The 25,657-nt window shown below is 48.5% G+C and overlaps 1 long non-coding RNA gene across 2 annotated transcripts; it reads left to right on the top strand.

The window, feature by feature from the left end:
• The first annotated feature begins 6 nt into the window (after positions 1-6).
• Positions 7-25,653, top strand: LOC104914004. Of its 2 annotated transcripts, XR_004161845.1 has the most exons (5): positions 7-915; positions 1,019-1,182; positions 3,489-3,630; positions 13,604-14,273; positions 23,369-25,653. It is a non-coding gene; the product is annotated as an uncharacterized LOC104914004 (long non-coding RNA). The 2 variants fall into 2 exon arrangements; XR_795769.3 differs by lacking the exon at positions 23,369-25,653 and having other exon boundaries at positions 13,604-18,355.
• The last annotated feature ends 4 nt before the right edge of the window (positions 25,654-25,657 follow it).

Raw genomic sequence — 25,657 nt, 5'->3', positions numbered from 1 at the left:
TTTTTTCCCCTCTACTTCCTGTTCAGTGGTGGTGGGTTGCTGGGGGAAAACATCTGCAGCAGTAGGAGATTCAGAGTCTGTAACAGGAGGGATGGTATCTGAGCCTTGTACTTTAGAAGGCTGCAGTAATCCCCAGCTCATTACAGCTGGGCTGGTGCAGTGGGAAATTGGGACAGATGTTGGACAGATGGTGACCCTCTGCTGTTGGGATCACTGCTGCTGGTTGGTATAAAGATGTGGTTTTTTGGTTTTTATTTTTTTAATATTAGAGTAGGCCATGATGCTTCTTTACCAGGATGGAGAAGCATCTCTTCTGCTCTTCTTTGTTAACAAATATTGGGATTTGATCATCCTAGCAGTCTGGTCATCAGTCCCATAAACCAGTACTAATACCAGCACTGGTACTGTGCCCCACAGAGGGGTTTGGGTTGGCCCTGGGGTCTGTGACCACTGGCTGGGTTTTGCTGATGGGTGGCAAAGCCCCTACCTGGCAGCAAGGGGCTGTATGAGGATGCTACTGTCCTGCTCAACTGCAGAAAAGAGGACTGGCTCAGAGATGGGAGATTTTAGTGAGTGAAAAAGCATCCTGGAGAGATGAAGGACCGGTGGGTTTTGGGGAGTTCATTGTTTTAATGGCAGCAGCGTTACAGGATTGCATGTGCTCAGTCTGCCCTGCATTGAGCTGCTCTATTGATCATCGCTTTGATTCCTGCTGGTTTATTTACTTGCTTGATAATAATTTGCTTAATAAAGCCTTGCTAGAGTGATTACAGAGTCCCAAAACCTTTTGATTTCCAATTTCATTCCCAGCTCCAAAGTCACTGGAATTTCTATGTTCCCTTGGAGGGATGGCCTGGGGTTCACTTTGCATGAATCAGGGTTACATGAGCTGACCCATGGCTGATTCATCGACAGGTACAAGTAGATGAAGCTGGTGAGATGATGCAAGCTCAAGTGCAATAAATTTGTAAGGTGAAAAGGTCCGTATTTCATCTTCTCTGGCCCCTTTTCCCCACAGGTGTTGTCAGCAAAGGCCTCTCTCTTTCTGTGCAGCTTCCCTTTGTGTCAAAGCATACCACGCTGAAATGAAAGTGGGATCTTCATCAAAGAGCACAGCCTGTCTTTGGGTGTGATTTCTTCGTGGGAACAAACGCTGCCTGATACATGTAGACATGTACCGGGGTGAGGAGGACAGCTTCCATTGCAGCTATGCAATGGAATAATGGGAGAATAACTTCAACAAAAAGAACAGAACTGGACCTTGCCTGGTGCAGACACACTGGGGCTTGTCAGGCAAGGCCAGAGCAGCGTGCAGGATCTGTGTGGGGTCAGAAGGTGCTGGGGAAGCATTCCTCAGCCTTGAACCAAAGCTGGTTAAAAGTGTGCAGGCATGGCTAGCTTAACTGCTGCAAAACAGGGCGACACAGGCAGGCACAGCCTGAACCCAACGAGGGGAAGAATGTGATATTTTTTTTCTCATTTAACATTTTTCCTCAACTTTCCATTTCTGGGGGTGTGGAGGGAGGGAGGGAATGAATCCTATTTAGCTGATTCAGTCTAATTTGGAATGAAAATGAAATGCTGAAATATTCCTCTGGCCTGAGGCACCGGTTAGCTGCTGCGTTAATGGAGCCACGCAGATGACGTGGGATACGCCAAGCAGAGCTGGGACCGCAGGGAACAGTCACTGTCCTGTGTGTCTGTGCCCCCAGGAGCTACGTGTGTGATGCACAAGGACACGATGCCTCGCTGGGCTCACACAGTACTGGGCCCACATGGCCAGCGGGTGCTGTGTGAATGCTGGGCGCCTTCGGGTGCTCTCAGGCACTTTCTGCTGCTTCACTGCCTCTAGATGGCACTGACCCAACGCGTAAGGTTGAGAGCAGGACAGCTTCTGAATTAATTTTTCTTTCCCCTTTCTGGTTATTTTTGTTTTGGAATCCTGTAATAATGGATTTTTCAGTTTCTCCAACGAGGTGCTGATCGCAGAAATGATCGATGTCTCTGGGAGAGAAGAGCTGCGCGGTGCCAGGCTCTGCCCTGCTCTCCTGTGCTGTGTGGGCTCAGCAGGGCTCCGGCCCTCTGGGGTGTGCACTGAGCAGGGATATGGGAACAGGAGGGCAGGGTTATGCTGTCTGCATAGCCCCAAACCCTCCCTTGTCCCTGGTGCTTTGGTGAGAAAGGCCGGTGAAGGCAGCATGGCAGCGTTCCTCGTTCTGCTCTCAGTTATCCCCGCTAGCAGCTTTGCTCTCTAAATCCCATTTTCTGCCTATTCCCACATCCCTTGAGTCAGGCTGCAAAAGGATCTGCCTTAAACTGTGAGGTAATGGGGGATCTGTGAAATGTGGGGATATGAACATAAGCACAGTTTCCTCCTTCCTTTTCATGAGGCCCTGCTTGGAATCTTTTTTTTTCCTCATTCCTAATGCTTGGCACATTGACAGCCCCACGATGATGGGTGCAGGGAGACCTGGGGGGCTGCAAGGTGGGACAAAGGACAGCATGGAAAACACTCATGAGGAGAAAGGAGGGACAGTTACTGTTCATGCTTGGCCTGCTGTGCAGGAGTGCAAGACTGCAAGTGGTCCGTGAGTCCTGCCCCATCTCCTCTCTGCAGTGCCTGTGCACAAGCATCCTCCTCCCTGTGGGGATGGGGTATGATTGTTTCAAGGAGAGACTGAGCTTCTTCAAGAGACCCAGACATAAGGAGTGCTGTAGAGAATTACGTGTCCAGTGCCCATCAGAAGGAGGCATGGCTGTAGCACGGGAGCTAGCAAGTCTGTTCCTTGCATACCTGCAAGGCTGCATCCAGCCCAAGGCATTACTTCTGGGCTGGAAGGTAAGGCTCCAGGGCCTTCAGGCTGAAAAGCTGCTTGTGTTCCCTCCTGGGAAATAATCGCAGCTTCTTCCATCAATTTTTGCTTGATCTTGTGGGTAGTAACATGTGTGGATGGGGCTCAGCGTGGCCAGTGCATAGCAAGGGAGCCACTGTGCCTGCTGCTCCTGCTGGGTGGCTTAGTGGAGGGATGAGGATATATTTGTATTTTGTAATATTCTCCAGCAAGATGCCTAAAGGACACTGGGGCATTACTTAAGCACATTTTAAGATGGATGGATATGTCACTAGGATGTGCCCTGAGAGCTCCTTACCTGACACTCCTGGGGCAAAGTGAACCGAACCAAGCACAGGCTGTGGGCAGGAGTGCCAGTGGGATGGGGAAACCTATTTGCTGAGTTATGTGAAAGCCTGCAAGGCTTCAGCTCCATCCCATGTGCACTGGGGAGCTCTGGTGGATGGGTTTTACCACTGGAATTCACCTTATTGCTTCTGACAAGAAAGAATCACTGAAATGCACATTTTCCAAAAGGTTGTGGGAGGGCGTATGAATGTCAGTATAAGAAACATGGATGCTTTGTTTGGATGAGGGCTCAAAAATTGTCTGGGGGATGGAATTGCATAAAACATGTGCACTATTTTCTATTTGCAGAGTTATCAAAGCTCCCAGAATCGTTGCTCTTAGTACTAGCAGTGTGTATGCCATTCTTCCTGCAGCAAAGGGAAGCTCAAAGGAAGGCAGCAGGTTTGCTGCTTGTCCCAGTGCAGCACAGTGCAGCACTGTGCAGGTCCTGGTAAGTCTCCATCTGCTCGTTGATTTCCTGCTCTGTTTTTTTTTTTTTTTTTGCAAAACTTTTGTCTTTCCTGGAGAAAAAAAAAACACGTGTGAATGTGAGGTTTGATGAGATACAAACAGATTTTTCCCTTGCCATCCCAAATGGTGAGTGTTCTTGGGGCAGTCCTGTTTCTGCTCTGGTATCAGCTGCAAAGTCACCTCCAGGGCAAGGTGGGAGATGTGCCCCTAAATCTGAGGTAAAAGCAGCCAGTGGGTTGTGGTTTGCTCACAGTTCTGCACACCAAGGCAGTAATTAATGTGGGGAAGCTCTTGAGGCAGCTTTGCACACCTGTGTGTCCCAGGAGTGTGGAGCGAGGCTCAGCTCTGGCATCAGGTGAGGAGAACAAATCTTGCAGCTGCAGAGAGGTAAACAATCCAGAGCATTTATAATGAACAGTAAATAAGCAAGCAGGGGCTAGCTGTCTGCACAGGTATACAGCTTCATCAAGTGGCGCCCGTGACACACTGATAATGGCTTGCATTTAATAACAGGATTTAACATCCCTGTAAAGGGAGCAGGCAGTCAGCTGGTGTCAGGACGGTCAGATAGAGTTTCCTTGTATTACACCTTTACAAATTGCTTGTGAGGTGAGGCCAGCAGCAGGTCTGCCATCCCCACAGTCAGGTGTGGGGCTGCACACAGCTGTGCTCTCAGACCCGTTCCTGTTTGCACAACCAGAGCACCCAGCGGGGCCAGGCAGTGCATCAGGCTCACACCATCCAGAGGGACTGCAGACCTCCTCACCCCGCTGCTATTGCAGACTTTCCCTGCAGCTCTGAGGCTGTGGGCGTGCAGATGTGGAAGGGCAGCAGCTTCCCTCCTCACAGGCTCTATCAAAGGGGTCTGATGCTATGGTGGTACCCATAGGGGTGAAACTTGACTAGCTGGGGTTGTGATCAATAATTAATGATGGTTATTTAATATTTGCTAAGTGCCAGTGCTATGTTTGCCTCCAAATCCCCTAATGTATGTCTAGCCTTGTTCAGCATCCTTCGGTTGCATTTTTATACCGATGTGGGTCACAAAAAATTTTACAGAGAGAATATTTAAGAAAAAAGGAAGGGTAATCCTTTGTACAGAAAGAACAGAACCATCTCACTGGTTCTGGAAAATCAGCTGTAACCAGAGAGGAAAATTCTCATTCCTGGTAGTGTGATTTCAGGGCAGGCAGCTCCATCAGCCTGAGATGGCCAGATCCAGGTTGGGAGCCGTTTTGGAAGTGCATCCATGCTGCATCTCTGCCCAATGGTTGCAGCAGGGCAGGGAAGGGTGACATGGCTGGATATTAAAAGATGTGGATAATTCAGGTACTGGGCAGGACAGGCTCTTTGGTGCCTCTGCAGTGCTATCAGTGCTAGGGGCAGAAGGTACAGGAGGGTCCCTGGCGTTCCTTTATCCACACAGAGGGATGCAGGCACTATTTCCATGTGGTTGCTGGGGGCAGAACAAGGAAAAAACAGCGTGTCACAAAGCAACAGCCAGAGCTGGGAGCGGAGCTGCGGGGCACTGGCAGTGCTCGTGGCTGGAGGATGAGGAGAGATGCAGCCTGCTCCATGCCCACCCCATAAATCCTGCCTGCCCCATCAATCCCACCACCCCAGTGCCCCCATTCATCCCTCCCTCGCTTTAGCTCTCATTCCTGCAGCTCAGTGCTGCCTTCAACCACGAGTGCCTGAGCGGGGCCGGCGCGTGATGGATGCGGCAGCGTGGGCACAGAACGGATGTGGGTTGGGTGTCAGTGTTATTTGTTGCTGCCTGACTACAACAAATCAAATTTTTAAGCAAACTCTCAACGCTCCATGGCCCTATTGTTATCTGGCTGGTGCTGGTGACTTGGACAAATCACTTAAGCTTTGTGCTCGTGGTTTCTATTTCGTGCCAGCCAGCTTTGTTAGCATCCCATCCCAGGCGTGTGTCACGCAGCAGTGGAGTTAATCTTCTCTCTATAGAGAGAGCATTTGGTACATACAGAGTATTATTTTGTACTGAAATGCTATTTAATCCCTGTTTTGATGCAACAAGAGAGGGAGAGAAGGGTTAATGAACCCTCCCTGGGGAGATTAGGCTGGGGTTGTTCAGGCTTCCTTAGTCCCGCAACATTTATTAAAGGCTCTTTTTTGTTTTATTGTTGTAATGCTTCATTCAAAGAAATCCCTCCTGGAGAATTCTTTCAATTTGATCTCCAGCACGGAAATAAACTAGCTTATCTGCGATCTTTTAATATCATATTCAAGGCTTTTAATAAATGTGAGCTTCATCAGTGCCTTTTTTCTTTCTTTTTTTTTTCTCCTCTTTTTTTTTTTTTACTGGTGAGATAATTTAATATTAACATATCACACCTTGTCACCCAATAGCAGTTAGTCCTTGTAATCCCATGACAGGCTAATTTCTGTAGCAACATCCCTTGTGTCAAATCTGCTCCATTCCATTGCTGCCCGGCTGCTCGTGGAGCCTGATTTGGTGATGAATATTCTGACTTCGAAGCTTTCATCTAAGGATTATGAAATGAATTTGGAGTTTAGCTGGAGGGAGTAACAGCTTCATTTTGCCTAGCGGAGTTTGTTCCTATCATTGGAACAAATGACAGCTTTTAATGCTAAAAATATGAGATGGAGAACTGAGAATACATGTGTGTGGAATCCCCCGGAGGGGTTGGGATGTTAAGTGCTAGATTTGAGAAAAAGGGTTAATTGGGAAGAGGACTGGGGAGTGGGGAAGGAATGCCAACGATGGTTTGCAGGGGGAAGGAATAGTCCTTGCTTTTCCAGGGGTGTCACCCACTGGGGCAGCGGGGTGCTGGCAGGGTGATGGGTAACCCCAGCCCTGTGCTGTCCCTGTGTAGGGTGACCCACCTCCGGATGCCAGCTCTCATTTCATGCAATGTGTGTGGCTCAGAAGCCAGCAGCGAGGTGAAGTCGTTTGGCATAAGTAGCGGATGTGCTGGAAATGTGATGCTGGAGCAGCATCGCCGTTTCAAAGCCGTCACACCTCGGCTGCTGGTGCTGCAAGGGTAGGGAATGCACCTGCTTCCTCGAGCAGAAAATAGATGCTTAAAGAAAACTGGCACAGGGTGAGCTGCTCTCATGGTGAGGTTCAGGATATGCTCCTGCTCGGCTCTCATTTAACCACAAGCAGGCAGGGGCTGCTGCTGCAAAGGAATCTCCCATGGACAATGCTCCAGTTGTGCCCAGTGCCCCTGGTCCTGGCCATGCTGTGCAGAGAGCCTGGCTCTGACCTTTCAGTTTCCTGCAGGGATCCATGGATGGGGATGGGACCCCCTGCCCCAGGCAGAGCAGCCTCAGCTCTCAGCTTCTCCTCCCAGCAGCAGAATGGAGCAGGTCGTACCCGAGGTGCAGGGTACATTCACCAGCTCTGTCCCATTCACCTGCTGTGCGTGGTGCCTGACTGCCTGACCCCCCCACTGCCTGACTCTTCCTTCCCAGCTGAAGGTTGAATAATAAATTAAAAAAAAATAAATCATAAATTAGGTATTAGCATATGAATTAGAGTTTAACATATGAAAGGGCTTTTGATGCCATATAAAGTTAGTATAGAAAATGACCATTACAGAAGAACAAATTGTGCTGTAAAAAGCCCAGTGTAGCCAGCAGCTAGGGAAAGCTGGGGGGGGCATGGCTGTGCCTGGGACAGAGGGCAGCACTGCTTGGCACTGTCCCCTCTCTGTCCCCTCCATGGCTGCTTTAGGGGTGAGCACAGTGCTTGCATAGGAGACCCTCCTGGGGCACACCAGGGTGGGGGTCATTCATGGCCATCATCTGATGTGAATCGTGAGAAATTCATGGCTGTTGCTTTTCTCTCACTGTGTATATTTTTCCCTTTTTTTTCTTTTGGTCTGTATGATGAGAAATCCCTTAGGCCATACACACACCCAAGATAGTAACGTAATTACACCTTCCCAGCCACTGTTTCCAAGAGCTCTTGCCGGGAGTGCCAATTGAAATAAATGCAGCAGATCACTGGGAACTTAAAGGACAAGCAAAGTGCTTTTTGGCCATATATCAGCCTGGGTACCAGATGCTGCAGCCACGGAGGTGCTCTGCATAAGTACATTCGTCACCTGTACTGGGCATTTGACAGGGAACAGACCCCCAGGATCGTGGGGTTGGCTTTAGGAGAGCCTAAAGGTGGGGGGTGCTTGCTGCCCCTGCAGGCACTGGCTTTGAGTGCAGGAGCTGATGGGCCGCAGACATTAACTGCAATAGTCTGTTACTGCTAGCAAAGAGTGGGGCTTTGCACTCACCAGCTTCGAGAATCTATGGTTCAGGCTGTTTGTTCCCTTTTTGTCCGAAAGAATGATTGTCTCCTTGGACAAGGTTGTCCTCCAAATTGCACTGAATTGGTGGCAGTGCATGTGGTGTTTCTCACTTTGTCCAGTGGCGATTTGCTGTTTGCTGGTGCTCCCACCACAGCCTGCTTTTGGGGTGCTCACCTCCCACCCAGGGGTGCTGCAGGGATCTGATGGAGCCTCAGTGGTTTGATGCTGCTGACAGCTGCCTCAGCAGAGGCCAGCTGCATCTGGGATGTGGTTTAGCAGAAACACCTTCACTATGTGAGATACGTGCTGCCTTTTGTCACTTTTTTCGTTTGTCCAGCTGTTCCCTGTGGAGGACGTATGCTGCTCTCTCTCCTTTGCTGCCCTGCCATGAAGGGTTTTGTTTTTAATTTCATTTAGTTCAGACTTCTTCACCAAATGTCTAGAGAGAGTGAGTATCTTTGGCACTAGATTAGAAAGGTGTTGCAGTGAGACAATCTTTCTGCAAATATTCTCAGTCTGCTGCGATGTGTTTCCTTGGATGTGTTGCAGCACTGTGTTTTTATGGCACATGACCGTGAGCAGTCCAACTCTGTGCAGGAGTTCCCTGAAACCTCTCCATCTAAGGGCTTTTTCTATTTCCCTTGGTAGGGGGTTTGTTGATGTTCCATGGTGCTCACAGAGCTGGGATGGGTCTTGTGGGTGAGTGATGTGCCACGCTGGCCCCACGTCACACATCTAGGGGTGGTGAGGTGGAAATAGGCAGAATTAGATGGAGTTTAGGGAAATTACTAAATGTTGGATCTCGTGCCTTCGTTGGAAGCTGTGAGCTACCAGCAGGCCCTGAGATAGGACATGCACCAACCAACACCATGGGGTCCTGGAGCTGGGGGGCAACATGGCCTCACCATCCCAACCACCAATTATTGCCCCTTCTTAAGGCACAGAGTGGGACTTTGCCATGAGACCTTGGGTGGTGTGGGGAGACATCAGAGTCTCAGGATCTGAATGGCCAGCTCATCCCTGCTAAGGAGGTGCTGTTATATGATGGTTTCCTGCCACCCCCTCCAAGACAATCACTAGCTTAGATTCCACAATGAAGATCCACTGCTATCTTTAATGTCTTGGGCTCTTGTTTCATTTTTCCTTTGTTGCTGGAGCTGATTGCCTACAATGACATTTCTCTCCAGCCCATTCCTGCTGCTTCTCCCATCCCATGTTTGCAGCCGTAACTCTTCATGGACAAAAGCTGACTTTAGCACAAGTCTCCTTTGATCACAGGGAGCCTTATCTGGTCCCTGAGACAAATGCGTCCCAGGGAAATGGCAGAAATTAGGTCAGTTCTGCACCACAGCCTGCCCTTCTGCTGTGCTGTCTTCCATCCACCAGCCTCCCCTCTGTGGCCGCTGGAGGCTGGCCTGGCTCTCTCCTTTATCTCAGGGTTATCAGCCAGCTGTGAAGCCCAGGGGCTGCCTCAAACCCCTCCTGCTCTGCTCACCACCCCAGGCTTGGTTACCCCAGTTGGTCCCCTTGCCACTCATGCCACCAGAGCCCAAACCAAAGGGAAGCAGGGCTTGGCTCAGCAGGCAGGAGCCCCCAGCAGCATGCAGTGCAGCTCCGACCTTTTGTGCAGCTCATTAACAGCCAATACTAAAGAGAAGGAGGGCAGAAGCATTATGGAGCAATTTATATGTAAATGTCTGAAGTATCAAATAAAAGCGAGCCCACTGGCATTCATTAGGAAAAAAAGAAAAACATTATTGGATTTTCTTGTATTTTTGCTTTGTTGCATTTTGCTTTGTTTTTCCATCCTGGCAAGACAAAGCACGCTGACACACCACCTGTTTGGCTTCTTGATCCTCCAGCTGCATCCTTGCTGCGCCCAGACACAGTGCAGGGCCAGGATTTCCCTGTCCTGCAGGCAGGAAGGAGTGATATGGGGGGGCTCTGGACATCCATGGGACTGGGACCTCACGTCCCTTTGGAAGGATGATCCAAAGCCTTCATTTCAGAGGAGTTTCCAACCTGCACTGTCTCTGCTGTGGGCTGTCAGTTTCCAGCTGAGGCCCACTTCTCCAGAAAGAATAGAAAAAGGTAAAATGGTAATTCAGGCCATTTTGACGATAGCCCCAAGATCTACAGCTGGTGGCATTGCTGCTAGAGCCAGCCTTGGTGTGTTTGGCAAAGAGCTGATTTTCTCTTCCCAGCGCTGTAACACCTCCTGGAGTGCCAAGACCCAGCAGTGGGCTTAGGGTCTCCGACTGCAGCTGAAGGCCAGGGGAACGCTTGTGCTGCCAGCCTGGAGATTGTAGGATTAGAGGCAGAAAAGCTCAGCAAAGGCTATTTTTGGATTTATATACAAACAGGCTGAGTTTGAGCTGCACCAACCTCAGTTGTCGTGGGCAGAGCAGGAGGACCATGGGTTCATGGAGGATTTGGATTTGGTGGATGTCTGTAGAGCTGTGCTGATGTATGTGCAGCTCTCCACAATGCTCCTGCAGCACAGTGCCTGGCTTTGGTGGGGAAACTGCATCATAACCCCATGCTTGGCATTCTGGGTAACCTTATGTAAATTAATGTAAATGTGAAGAGGGCTGCCCTCCTGAAGCAGCAGTGGGATTGGCTCCTTTGTCAGGTGCTAGCTCTAACAGCATATTTCTATAGTGCTCCTCCACATAGGGTGTCTGGAGGTTTCTGAGGCAGACTTTCAGCAGCTGTGTGAGGGAAAGCTATTCAAATGGGAGAGGAGGAAAAATTGAAAACTACTGATGTTGTAACATCACTATCAAATATGTAAGAACTGAAAAGATGCGTTCATTACCTCCCGAGCCGTTATTGCCATATCAAACATGCAGGCTCACTCTGGGATGCTGATGCCTGTGGCCAGGCACTGCACACCCCATGTAAGTACGATGAGCAAACGTGTCCTCAGCCTTACTCATCCTGGGGGGAGTACTCAGGTAGGGCACAAAAATGATGATGCATCGCCATGTAGCGCAAGACACTGATATATAACACAACACAGCTCTAAGGTGGTGAATTCATATCTTGATGCGAGACTCTGCTTTTATTGCGTCCGTAATACATCTAATTCGATGCAAGATAAACATGATCATAACTTTTAATCTGAGGGAGATAGAAGGAATGCCTGTTGACAAAGCGGTGCTCCTGCTGTGGTTCCTCACTGCCTGCTCAGCACTGCCTCATCCCTGCCTGGCGTGTGCTTTCTAATCCTATAGCTTCCACTTGGCTTAATTCAAGCTAAGCTCACCTCAGCTGCGTGGTATGCTTGTGTAAGCTGAATGACTGCTTGTGTCATACTCTGTCTCTGCCCAACATCATCTGGTCTATTATATCAAATTAAAACCTAAGGCTGCAGACGTGGATAGGATGAAATGCTGAGCATCCAGCTGAGATTTCCTCCTTCACCAATTGGCCCTGGAGGACTGGGGTGATCCCAACATCCTCCTGCTCTCCTCCATCCTTTCCACCATCCACCCCCTCATCCTTCCGTCATTTCTTCACCCATCATCCCCTCTGTTGTTCCCACCAGCAAGGGATGGCAGATCTCCAGCAGGTCCTCACCTGGCCCAGGAGGGGATGAGGTGAAGAGGAGACTCCGGCCATGCTTTCCCCAACTGATTTCCAACCCACAGCGGGAGATGTGAAGCATTTCTCATCCTCCATGTGGTACGTCCAAGGGCAGAGCAATTAATCAGTCCCCAGCTGCTGTCTACCTGGAATTAGTGTATTTTCTGAGGATTAGCCTAATTGTCTAATTAAATTGTATCACCTCTCCTCATTTCTCGTTTGACTGTTTTATTTGTAAAATATCCTTAGTTTCTGTTATTTAAAGACTTTCAAGAGGCTGGTTTGGGTTTTGTATGCATTCCTCCTCTGACACAAACCTCTCAGGCTCCTGGAGAGCCAGGGTGGAGTCTGAGCCCTACTTCTTGTCATCTCTCTTCTGGTTGTCACCTCTCTCCCTGCCCAAATGCAAGACCTCTAATCCCTTATTTTTCCTGTGCTTGCCTTGCATGTGTGACAGAAGGGACATGTCCAGAGAAGATGCTCTATGAGACTGCCTTGACAGGAGGTTTAGGGCTATGATAGGGCATAAATGATATAAATGCCATTTCTCCTTCAGTGGAGTTTAACTTACCAAATCTATCTTTCTTTGCATTTTGGCTGGGGGTTGCAATGGCAGCATCCAGAGTTAGAGTATGACTTTCCTAGTGAAGGAGTGTTTGCTGTTTCCTCTTGGCTGAGGACCTTTGGTACTGGTGAGTAGTGGCAGGCTCATAAGGATGCCCAGGCTGAATCACTGTAGGTAATGACTCTTTCTTGATTTTGCCTCATTTTTATGATCATTTAAGAATGTTCTCTAAGCAGAACGAGACAATCTTCTGATCTCCTAGCAGGGTCTCAGTTCCACCATGGCTGAAGCGGGTGGTTGGGTTTGCTGGGTGCTAACGTTGGAGCCTTCTGGGGACAGGTCAATTCAGCAGAACCTTAACTGTGTTTTGATGGGTTCCCAAAATGTATATATGTATGTATACATTAGCATTCCGTGCATAGCTATGTTGGGGCTGGGAGTGGAGATGGATGGAGGTTGGGGTCTGAGGGAGCTCTGTGGTCGTTGTAACCCTCATGCTTGTGGACATGGGGAGCTTCCCACAGAGGGGAGAAGGAATGAGTGTGTGTGTGTGCATGTTGATAGAATTCTGCACATTCTGTTCAAGTGTCTGCAATGAAGATGCTTGAATGCAGCCAATTTCAAGCTGCAGCAGCACCATTCTGCTGCTCAGAGGTGCTTATTGGCTCACGCAACTGAAAAGATTATGGCATTCAAAATCAATCATTTATAAACAGCAGATGTTTCATAAACTATGATAAAAAAAAACTCTGCCAGCAGAACATCAGCCCACCCAGTGTGTGTGTGCGCCTGGACTTGGAAAAAGGTATCTGACGGAGCAGCTGCTGGTAGAGGCAGAGGAGGTCGGCTCCAGAGCAGCAGGGAGATGCACGCGGTGCCATGTGCCCAATGAGGAACCTCGGAGTGATACAGAGAGGGCAATGGAGGGCAATTAAACTCATGTCATTTTATAAGAAATAGAGAAGGGGGAGGAAATGATATGAAGTGATGAGAAGCGATGTGGGGAATGGAGAAGGAGGTGGGTAACAATACGAGAGCTCTCCTCCAGAGCCAAGGAGGATGTGAACTACCCTCCCAGTGAGCTCTGAGCAAACCGGAGCTTGAAAACTGCTCAGCAGTGCAATGGGAACAGGGAGGGTTTCCCTTTACCTGTTCTTCTAGTTTGTCCTTGCCTGGGAGCCACTGAGATTTTGGACTTTTCTGCTGGGACCCAACTCCTGCTGCTGCCTGGAGCAAAAGTCTTGTGATGGATGTGCAGTGGTTTCTCAGGGTTTGGGTTATGCAGTGTTGCAAAAGCAGTGTGATTATCCTGAAAGAAGGAGGCCAAGCTCTGGTTTAAGAATGACTCGGGCTCCTTGGAAACTGTCACATAAAAGGCCTTAGAAACTGCCCTAATTATCATTCCCTTTCCCCTTTGTGTGCCCCAGGCCCAATGCATGTTTGTTGTGCAGACTGTGCATATGCAGGTGTTTAATTTTCACTTTCTGCTCATATTTCCCCAGAATGACACAGAATTCCTACAAACCTGGTGCTCTCCTCCCCACGGTCCAGGCTGAGAGCTGACGTTCACATTCCGTGCTGCTCATGGGCTCTGTTTCATGGATGGCCTGCTGTTTGCAGGTTCTCTTTGAGGAAGTGTGCACATCAGAGAGATGGGATGGTGCTGTCGCTGTTACCTGCCTCACCCCAGAGCTTCAGGTTCTCCAGATGGAAGGAGGAACTTTCCAGTCTAAAGACATCTGTCATAGCTGTCTCCACATGCTTCATATCCTTCTGCAGGCATTAAGAGCTGCAGGATTGCTTTGAGCACGGCAGAAGCACTGGGATGCTGTCCCACTCCCAACCTCCTTCCTGACCCAGAGAACAGGGCTGGCTTCTCTGGCTCTGCCTGAAGCCATTCCCCCAGAAATATTTTGTTTTGTGCCTGGAGTGTTTCATTTCCTTTTATTTGTTAATTTTCTGTTAAAGGAGAGATTGGACTCTTTCAAACAAGACTGGAATACAACCTCTGCGCATTATGGAGAGTTGTCACAGGGCTCACAAAGGGAGAGAGAGGAAATATCTGCAGCAGTGCAGCTTGACAGGAACAGGAAGATCGAGCATGAAGACAAAGCTACTGGGGGAGAGGGCTGCAGAGATCTCAGTGATGTGCTGCCTAGTGAGGGCCATAAGGTGAGGATCACCCTGCACAGGTCGTGCTGGGCTCAGCCAGCCTGAGAGGACAGCAGTGATGTCCCCACATTGCTATGAAGAGGCACAAGCCCTCAGGACCACAGATGAGATGTCTTCTGGAGGTTTGCATGCATCTCCAGGCTCCAGTCACCTTGACGAGCTTCGCCTGGACATGTTCCCTCTCACCCCACATCTCCAGTCCCTGTGCTGCATTTAAGCTCAGGCTCCAAGCACTATTCCCCTGGCTGGACCGTGCCTGCTCATGGCTTTCTGTTTGTCCTTGGATTTGCTTCATCACTTTGACTGCTTCTCCTTGTTCTGGTCCTGCCCTTTGTCGCTAGCGATGCTGCTGCCCACCTTGCTTCCTGGCTTCCTTGCAGTTGCTTCTCAATGCTGTGTCCCCAGGTAGGTCAGGCTATTTCACTTTCCTTGCCTCTGAGTGTGAAGGAGTTGGTTGCTCGTCCCCATTCATCCTACCAGTGTGTGCCAGGCTGCTGTGGGATTAGGAGCTGATTTTCAATGCTCAGAGTGAAATGCTGCTTCCTGCTGCTGGCAGAGCTTTGAAGTGCTGTAGACTGCCTGTGACATACTCAGCAGCGTGGCTTCAGGTGGGGACGTGGGGCCGGGATGTGTCATGGGAAAAGATCTGAGGAGGCACAGAAATAGAAATAAGGATAAAGAAGAGAGGTAAGGAGAACTGGAGGCAGCTGATGGAGAACTGCACTAAGGTGAGGAGAAGCCAGCACAGCAGCTGCTCAGTGCACCTGGTAACAAAGCATGTTTAATGAGGTGCTGCTAACCTAGGGTTGGCTTCTTTAAGTAAATGTTGCAATGATCTGTGGGAAACTGCTCTGTTAGGCATCCAGATTTGGTGCTGGTGCTTTTAGTTGGGATGCTGAGGTGTTTTTTGGTGAAAGATGCTGTGGTTCGCATGGGTGCATCCAGGGGCAGAGCGATGCTTTTACCCAGCCCTGAGAGTTCTGAGGCCTTGCAGTGAGCTCAGGGCAACGTTCTGCTCTGCACACCCACGCAGCTCTCTTCTGTTTCACCCATGGCTTTGAGAACTGCTAGAGCAGCCTTAATAAAGATGGTGAAAGAGAGAAGGTGTAAAAAAACAGTTTAAACAATTTCTGCATAGCTTGCTCTATTTTTAGTCCCAATTTGAGGAATGAATGTAGGTCAAAAATGGGGGAGTTTGCATTTTTCTTGTTGTGTAGCAAACATCAAGGGAATTCTGGAGAAGTGGAACAGCCCTGGAAAGGACGATAGGTCTACCAAGCACAGAGCTTCTGCCTGAGGAGTGGGGTCGTTGGGGGGTGGGCAGGGAGGAGTGAGATACCAGGGGGATCTCTCAGGTGGGGGATACCCTTTAACATACAGACTGTGTGCTCCTGGGTCTTCCATGCAGGTGCAGAGCTGGGGTCAAGCTGGTACCTCTCCTGGGTGTGAAGGCAGCCTGGGAGGTGGCTCTTCAATGGTTAAGGAAGAGCAACAGCCTTCCCAGTATGCAAGAGTGTTATATTCCTTATTATAGCAGTTAGAGAAGTTATAATTTAACTTGCACTTAACAACAATGAAAAAAAAAAAGCCCCCTAGAATGGAACTAGACTTGATCCTTTTTTCAGCATATTATTACTTGGAGCATACGGCTGCTTGCTACAGAGTGATAGAAATCCCCAGCAGAGTTAAGTAAGTGCTAAGTGGTATGCCTGGGGCAGGAAGCACCGAAGTCTCTTCTCAATGTTGGAGGTGGGCTTGGGTTCCCAGCAGGGCTCCGGCTGGTGTGGTCCTTCCCATCTGCAGGGCAGTGGAAGAGATCCTCAGTGTGCACCAAGCTGGTGAGATGTCTGCTGAATGCATGGGGAAATTCCCACCTGGTGGATACAGAACTAGAAGCTGGTGTTTGGTTCCTTTGCCACAGATTTCTGCTCCCCAGGGAAGTGTTTGAAGGCTGGGTTTGTGCTGAGAAAAGGAGTACAGAGTGGGAAGATGAGTTACTCTGCAATGGGCCTGGAGCTTGACCTAGCCCCAGTGCAGCCTCAGCTGGGTTTAGAAGTTTTACATCAGGTTTTCTGGATGTTGGGGTCCTCTGGAGAGAAGGAGCAGCACTGGTACTGTGGTGAAGGAGAGCAGTTGTACGGAGGGCATCTGTGCTTTGATCAAGAGGAGCTGAGGATGAGGATCCTCCTCTGCAGCACCATAAAGGCGTTCCCCTTGGAGGCAGGCTCAGGTTGGATGGTCTCTTTGTTCTCGCTGCATGAAACTGAGCCTGGATGGCTCAGTGTGCTCTGAGCTATGCCCCCAGCAGCCCCCATCCCACCTCACCCCACCCTGCGAAGAACCATCTGACAAAACAACTTGTGCTCGTTGCCTTCAAGACGCGCTGCTCATTCTTCTGTCTTTTCAGGCGTATGCAAATGTAATTAATAAGTTCTAAATGAATCCTCAGCACGCAGGGGAGCAAAAAGACAGCACCTTCCCCCCCATCTCCCCAGGTCCTTGCTCCACTTAATGATGGTGCAGACTAATAGGGCTGTGAGGAAGCGTTTAGAGTCCTGCCGTGCCATTAGGAGGGCGTGCAGCAGCTCTCCATGTGCTGGGATAATTGCGGTGCTGGCAGCTCTCGGCCATCACAGCAGGAGCAGTACCTGCAAGGATCCCCTCGGCTTGCTTGGGCTTCAGAAAATGTCACTGCTGTGCCACTGTGGAGCTGAGTGTCCCTCCAGCCTTTTCCCTGCTGAGATTTCTCGGTGGTGGCTGGTGAGGGGTTGTCAAAGGTCCCAGCTGGAATTGTGTGCCAGGAAGCCAAAGAATGGGATTGTATTTTTCTTAAAAAGAAAACCATTTGATGGCCACCTCTCCTAGCAGGTGTGCTGTGTGCTGCTCCCAGGTTCTGCTGCATTTTGGCTCCCTGCTCCTGACACTGCTGTGCCTGGTGCCTCTGGGATGGGAAGTGGACATATTAAGTTTGGTGGGAGGCTTTAAGAGCAGCAGGATTAAGTGTTGCTGCTTAGTCTTGTTTGCCTGTGACCACTTAACAACATTTATGCACTGGGAGGAAACAAGTTGAGTTCCCTGCGTGTGCAAATCACGTTTCATTATGCACTGACCTTCTTCAGTGGCTTTTAGGAGCCTCAAAGCATCTGGTGAGGGGAGATGTGTGGCTGTGATGGTGCAGAGTGGCACTGCAGGGGCCACCCCAGCCTGCTCCCATGGAGCTGGGTGAAACCACGCTCTGAGCATGCAGCAGCCCAGTGCTGTGTTGCACAGAGAGCTGCTTGCACAGCCCAAACAAGAGTGAGGTGTTTCCTCACTAACGCTTCCTGTAAGAATGCTTGCTCTTGAACCACCCAACACGTTGCTTCTCGTTGAAGGAGCAAACATACCTGTCAGTGTCTGTGCACAGTGTTGTCTCAGACACTTCCCCTCTTCCTTTGAATACTCACTCTTGCTCTCACCAAATGCATTGCTTCCTATTGAAGAGGCAAATACAGATGGCACTGCTCACATGTAGTGTGGTCTCAGTGCATCCTTCCAGCATTTTGTACAGATACTCCAACAACACTGAGGTCTGTGCTCATGGGTGCTCTGTGCAGGTGTCCCACTCTCTGGCCACCAACGGCTAACCAAGTGCTCGGTGCTGCTAATGGCACATGCCTGCTGATAGCAGAAAGCAATGGCTTGATTTTTCTTTTAGACTCAGCTAGAGCAAGACTAATGGAAAAATCAATGTGTGTACTGTAAATTCTGTGTAGTTAATACATACAATATTTTAAAAGTACCAAATAATAGAAAAGCAAGTAGGGTAAAAAGACAGTAATTGATGGATTGCCTTTGAGTTTTGTAGAGAGAATAATTGTGTGTGTAACTCTAAGATGAGGCACTTAGCAAGCTGACATCCTGTTCTGCAACTCTCCCAACCATTTAGTCATGAAAATCACTGTTTTCAATGTACCTGGAAAGCTGTACCAGAGAATAGAGCAGCACATTCATTAGAGTCTTGAAGGTGTGTTGTACCTGAGTTGTGGCTGAAGAAGCTGCAGATGTGACTTATAAAATGCCAACCTGGTGTTTTGTGGTGTTTTCTTTTGTGCTGGCTCTTTCCCATCACCACCAGTGTCTGTGAGGTGTAGGATTCCATCCTTAATAATCAGGAGGTCATGCTACACTGCACTGAAGGAGGTATGGGCATAGGTGCAGCTTGCTACATAATGAATACTTAAGTTTCAGGAAGATGTTCCCCCTGGAGGCCCAATTTAATCTCTGAGTTAGCATACAAAATACCATATTCCATGACATGTGGGAAATAAGAGCTGTGACAGCCTGTGGAGCAAGGAAGTCTTTCACCAGAAGATGTAGCACTCAATTTCCACAACTTAAATGAGTTGCCAGACCTTCTAGGCTAAGACCTCGTTAATTCAAGGTACGTGAGCATCTCTCAGAAGGCACAGCTGTGTCCTGCTGATCCTTCCTGAGATGGGTGGCTCAATGAGATCCTGGCCAAAACCTTCACGGTGGGAAGAGGAGGGCTGGGTGTTGGCCACATGAAGGTCCTCCACTGCTGTACTCTCAGATCCAGGTGTTGGTTCCAATCTTCAGTCCCCTGCAGGTGTTGGGATGCAGAGTATCCATTGCTGTAGTGTTAGCTTGCATCTGTAGACCAGGAGTGTGTGATGAAGCCCAGCTGAAAATAGCACTCCAAGGAGCTGCTCCTAGGAAAAAGTTAGGATGTGGACATAGCTGCTCCTGGGAAGGCTGGTCTCTTCACTTGAGATTGATGGCTTCACCTCAGTAAGTGTTATTAAACATAAAAATGCAAGGGGATAAATTCTAGTATAAACCCCAAAGATTTATGCTTGAGCTCTTCCACCCAGCCTTGGTATTTATTTTATGGCTTACTTGAGGGGCTCAGCTATGTCATGGGAGAGGTGGGGGAAGGAAGCTGCCACCTACATGACATGGTGTGGTGCTTCAAGAAGGTGCAGTTCCTCTGGCTGCTGAAAGTGGGGAGGGATGGCAGCATTTGGGTGGAGGTGACAGCAACACCCTCACCCCCAGTGCGTGTGGGGCAGGTGAAGACCTAGGACTGAGAATGTGTGGAGGAACAGGATTACCCCAGCCACCTGGGTGCTCTGCTGCTCCAAAAATAGCCTCAACCATCAGCAAAAATCCTTTTGCTGAGCTCAGGGTAAGGGGCTGGGGGACCTTGGGAGCTCAAGGGGATCCCTCCTGCTTCCTCACCACCTGAGATGGGCTCTGCGTTGTTCTCACTTTCCCTTCCTCTGCATCAAGAGGAAATCTTCGGTGCACCATTGATAGCCTGAAGCACAAACATGGCAAGTGGTGTGGTCAGCCTGACTGATAATGGGGGGGAAAAAAGCCAAACAAATGTTCCAGCTAAAGAACTTTGTTACTGTCAGCCTGAACAGCAGCTGAGTTATGTTCCATATCCTTCAGTTTTCCACCTTTTTCATCCAACAGTAATTCTCCTGGGGTTAAAAAGGTGCTTGTTTCTCCTTTATACAAATCTACTTCTGTCTTTCAGACTTTTGCTTTTAAAAATATATGTAATGGAAGAAGCACACAGTAATTTATTGCAGCTGTTTCTGTCCTGTCACCAGGGAGATGCTGCAAGAAGAGCAAGTGCATAGCCAAGAGAAAGTGGGAATGGGGGGAGAGACTGGGGTGGAGGTGGGGGAGGGCAAAGTCCCCCTCTGTATATGTGTACATACATGTATGCACAGACATGCCATGGATACATTTATGTATGCGTGTCACAAGTTTATCTGTTTCTATATGACTTACAAGCTCAGAAATCATATTTATTATTGCTATTATTGCCAAGAACTTTTTCTTCCTTTGATGCCTGAGTAGCAAGAGAAAAAAAATCTATATTCATGCCATCTTGTACAAGATGTCGGTACACAGGTTAATGAAAAACAGGCATGAATTTGGATAGATGTATAAAGGTCCCTTGGGTGTTCAGTCATAAATCTTTGTAGCTGGCAGGCACAGCAGACGTAAATAGGCCTGATATAACCAACTGTTTTACATACAAATGAATGCTTGCCTTTTATTTAGCTGACAATATTATTATTTTGAATCTAGGAGGAATATTAAGTAAATTCTGCTGTGCTGTCTCCATTAGGTGTGATCCTTGATCTCCAAATTGACTGTAGTGCTGCCTTTGGGCTTTGTGTAGGGTTCTACAAAGAGGGTGTGTGGATTATTCCCTGAAATGGGGCAACCATCACTGAAATACACTTCGTTCTTTAGAGAAAACTCTGTAAAGCTCTCTTAGGATGAAGGGGAAAAGGAAACAAATTGGCTTAGAGTGGTCCCATCTAATCACAAAGGGCTCTGCACAACGGGCTTCTACTGAACTGACAACAGCAGAGAGCCTTTTTCTTTTTAAGTATAAATAATCCCTGCCTCCTCCCTGCAGGCTGCATGGTGCAGGTGGATGCTGGCATCCTGGTTTCCTTTGGCACATGGGTTGGTATTGAGTGTAACCCCAAACAGCCCCGATCACTCATCCAGCTGCAAGCAGGGGCTGAACTCAGCAGGAGGGTCACAGAGCTGCTGGTGGCCATGGGATTAGTGATGCTGAAGCCTTCCAGTGATGGCAAGAAGCTTCACGTGGCATTTCACTGCAGTGCTACCAGCTCCTTTTAGATAGAGGGTGGTGTTAAAAACAAAATTAAACCAGGAGGTTGGTTGTTCTGCTTGTCCTTTGGCCACAGAACTTGGAAAAAGCTGCACTGTGTGGTCACTTCAGATATGTTACTGCAAAGGGCAAGGACAGTGGTGTAGTGGAAACACTGAGTCACAGCCTGAACCAGTGATGGAGCACCTGGTGGGAAGGCAGGGCCAACCCAGGGGTGCTCAGGTGTGTATGCAATGCAGCTGAGTGACTGGAATGGCTGGAGTGAGGATCCACCCCTTCCCAGACCTCATTTAAGGGCTGGAAGCTGAGGTGAGGGCGTCTTTTGCCAGAGATCCCTGCCTACCTGAGGCCTTCCACAAGTAAGTAGCTCTTTTTGTTTATTTCTGCCTCTGTGGTTGCTGATTTTTGTGCTTGTTCTCATTTGCAGCAATGAAAGACTTTGCTACCCTGCTATTATCCTGGTACTTTCCATCCCATTATAGCATTACATGTGGTAAGGCTTATTTAGCACAGCTCATTTTATGGAGGAATAGCCATTGCCAAGATGAGGGAGAAACTGTTGCTTTATTGGATTTGTATAGATTGTTCTTCTTTGTCTTTGCATAAGCAGTGTTAAAATGACTGTAAGCCCTTCAGCGTTTGTGATAGCTTGCTGACTGCTGTTACAGCACATTTCTGTATGCTTTTCTGTGAGCTGGGGCTGATCATTGCTCACCTTAATGCTCTGCTGATATTAGGTCTCTGAGCAAAATTTGATGGTTTTTTTGGAGCTACCTAGTAGAGTTCATGGCCTTAAATAATCGCTGAATACCTGTGTATTTGGGTTCCTCACTGCTTGTCTTTGTGCTCACAAAATCCATAGCAGGTAGGAGAGTGAATTGCCTCTACAAACAGTACGTGGGGTGATGTAAACTTCAGTCTCATTTGGTCAGAGTTGAAGAGAGGATCTGGAGCAAACCAAAGAGCTGAGCATGGTTTCCCCCAACCCACAGATTGTCTTCCACCTACAGCAATATATGCAATGTTATTCTAGCACCAAGATGCACCTTTTGAATATCACAGTTCCAAATGGAACCTCTGCAAGGGTTCGAGCAACCCAAGGAAAGGTTAAAATCTCAGAGCAGCGTTAGAACTGTGAGTTGTGTGCTGAGGGCTTTGGTGTGTAGAAAGGATTTTGCTCACTCTTCCAAGTTACTGTTTCAGCTGGGTTGAAAAAGAAAACAGAGCCCAAGTGGGCTGCCTGAGAGCACCTGAATCCTGTCTGCCCTGCAGCGTGCTGCCTCCCCTCTGCCTGTGGCTCTCCTTGCCTCGCTGATGCCCATAGGTGGGCAATGCCTCATCCAGGAGAAACCCTCTCTAGTACTTTGATATTTTTTAGCACTGTCAGATGCTGCCTTTCATTCCCTGAGCTTAGTTGAGGCGTTTCTTGCCTCTCTGGGAGTAAGACAGAGCAAAATGCAGCGTGGTTACTTTGCTACAGAACCGTGGGGTTATTTCTGCTCTTGGCTCACCTGAGCCATGGAGAAGTAGCTATTGAAATCTATACAGAGGAGGCTTTAATTCAAGGAAAGAAAGGTCTTTCAAACAGACAGAGCCAGCCAGCTTGAGAGACGGGGCTTTGAAAGGAGGAAGAAAAAACAGCATTTGAAAATGATCTCCTTGATTCTACATTAATCAGGAAAACTATTGTTAATAAAAATAATTACAGAAACGAGTGGTAATGTCAGAGCTGTAGGATTGTTCCCCCTTGTCCTACTGCTATTGCAGTCCATGTAAACAACATCCCCCTTTAAACACTGGAAGACCACAGCAAGGTCTCCCCAGAGCCTTCCTCTAGGCCTGCTCTAGGTCCGCTGAGGACCTCCGTGCTTCTGGTGCAACACTATCAGCTTCTTAGGGTGGTGTATCTGCAAGCTGGGAACTTTGCAAAGCAGCATCGTTGAGGATGCCATAGGGGTCAGTGACAACAGCCCATTCCCTTGTTCCACTTGTCAGCCAGAAATAAGGAAAACCCAGCGGAGGACAGTGCTGTTGCTGTGGTGTGGGCAGTAATGATTTGCATGGCTTTTGTTTGCAGCTCCAAAACCAGGGATGGGGCAGGCTAAGGGAGCCATGCAGGAGCAGCCTGTAGCAGAGCTCATGTAGCAGTGCCCAGTGAGGCTGTTAGCTGCAGTGCTGCCTATTCCTCTTTTATTTGCATTGAATGTGCTATGGCTGAGTAGAGATGCAGAGCTGTGCAATGAGCACAGACTGCAATCTGTTTATAAGCAAATGGGGATGATATTTTTTTCTTCTCACATGTGTCCTGCAGCCCAGTGAGAGCTCTGGGACTTGGTATTCCATGTGTATGTCTTCAGTGGATGCTGTTTGTGTCTGTTGTGACCCTGGTGGTGTTTCAAGCCCTGGGTTTTGTGCTGATCTCTTGTAGTAACTTTCCTCTGGTGCCCAAATCCCAGCTCCTGGTGCTGCAGAGGGATGTCAGAGCTCTGCTGCTGAACAGCTGATGATGAAGACATCGGGATGTGCACTGTCAGTGAGTACCAGCTGATACAGAGCATTTGCTGGCGTTACTGGTTTAAGCTCTTCTGTATCATCTACTCCTCCTGCTTGCTTGCTTGCAAACAAAAGCACAGCACTCGCTGAGCCTCTCTGCTGATCCCTTCCTCGCCCCCAGGAGGAGAACTGCAGCCCATCTCTTGGGGAACAGGGCTGGGAGCAGGCAGCAATGCCAGTTGGGCACCTCTGCAGGTTGTTTTTGTCTCCCTATGGGGGAGGTGTATGTGTGTATGATAAAGGAGGTGCAGGGCTCAGGGTCACAGGGAGGAGTGGCTGCCTGCAGGGCTGAGGCAGGAGGTGCATTCTTCATTCGCTTGCTTAAAATGGAACACATTAATTCCTCTTGCTCAGTTGTGCCTTACAAAGCAATGAACACTTTTTTTTTTCTTTTTTTTTTTTTTTCTCCTCCCATCTCAAGGAAGGCTCCAGTTCCTTCTACTTCATTCTAGGGTCTGCTTGGGCCTGCAGGGAACTGAATGGCTTCTTGATGCTGTTCCTGTGCCCTGCAGCTGGGAGCATGGAGGGAAAATCCCTCGGTGTGTTTGGAGGGTGGAAGTAGCAGGGATGGGGAAGGTCATGGGAAATGCATGTCCCTGGTGCAGAGCAGCCTGCATTTCCCACTTAGTGACTGTTTCCTGGCCATCTCTTGGAGGATGTAGCCTGTGTTTTGAGCTGTGGTCTTGTTTTTCTTCCACCTACATGAATTACATTGTGTGAGCTCTCCTCCTTGTGTTGAGGTGGTGCCTTCACACCAAGGGCTGTTGGTGCTGCTGTGGGCACAAAGCCAAGCAGTGGGGGAGGGAACACCTGTAGTCACCACAAATTATTATTTTTAATTTCTAGGCAGGCTTGGTCCCCAGCCCAGGCTTCCTAACATCTAACCAGTCCTGTGCATGGGCTCTGCCTGAGCTCCATCCAGCCCTGCTTTTGTGAGTGTAGCATGAAAGGGCACTAATAAATTAACTACTTATGTCCAAACCGATGTGCTGGCCTGTCCACTTAATTTTCTCTTCAAAGACAACCAGTGCTGATTCCTGAGGTCACCCTGCATTTCTGCAGTGCTGCATACACATGTGCTTCCAGTGACTGCTGGAAGAGGAGCAGAAGGAAGACTTGAAGTTCTTTTGTGTGGGTATGGGTGCAAATTGTTGATCTGGCCAAAGGGCTTCAGGTTTCAACCCTGTGGATGGTGACAAAAAAGCTGGAACTTGAAAAATCATTAGTGATTTGGCATTATTCTTCCTGGTCCTATGCTATAATAATGCATCAGCAGAGTGGTTCTGGCTTTTGGATGAAGGCAAATCTTTATCTCCTGGTGCCTGGGAGGTGAAGCCACCTGTGTTCAGCTTTGAAAGCACAGGTCTGTCTGCTCACAACAAGGCTTTTGGTCACAGTTATAGCATAAAACGTGGGACTGTCACCCAACACCAGGGCTCTCTGCAGTCTGGGCTGGGCACAAATAAGCTGCTGCCTGGCCCCTGGGAGCTGTCTGCTCTCGTCCCTATGGGCTGATGGTTGGACTGGATGAGACAAGATGATCTCAGTGGTCTTTTCCAACCTTAATGATTCTATGATCCTGGTCTAACGTGCTGAGTGATCACCCAAACCATCCTGCTGTAGGTGTTTTATCTTGTCCTGAGAGCTCCACCTATGTTCTGTCTGCGAAGAGACCTCAACGAGAGGTGGAGCAGATAAAAATAGATGGCTTTCAAGCAACCAGATTTCTTTTTCTTTTAAATCATAATAAGAACCAAACAACGCCTATCTCCCCAAACCAGGGAAGTTGTTTTTATTTCTGCAGTCTCTGTTTTAAAAAAACAAAACAAAACAAAAAAGCTCTGATGCAAGAAGGTTATACCAGTTAGCTCTAACATGTTGGTAGATTTATTTCCAGTAACTGGGGCCAATCAGTTCAATTTAAGCGAGTGCATGTCATTCTTCTTTTCTTTGATAAATCAGATTTAAATGCGAAGCATGTTTTAATACAAATATTTTTATTACCTAGCGTGCACACAAAGAGCTTCTAATAGAAAGCTCTGTGAAATGCTGATTTGTGCATTTGCATTCTCTTCCAGCTTTGGCACAAATAGATTGGCACGAGAAAAAAATAAACAATTTGGTGAATAAAGACATCCTTTTAGCATTGTTTATCACTGCAAAA

This window comes from Meleagris gallopavo, chromosome 22 (genome assembly GCF_000146605.3).
Source record: "Meleagris gallopavo isolate NT-WF06-2002-E0010 breed Aviagen turkey brand Nicholas breeding stock chromosome 22, Turkey_5.1, whole genome shotgun sequence".
Classification (NCBI taxonomy): domain Eukaryota; kingdom Metazoa; phylum Chordata; class Aves; order Galliformes; family Phasianidae; genus Meleagris; species Meleagris gallopavo.
This window is presented reverse-complemented; position numbering and strand designations above follow the sequence as displayed.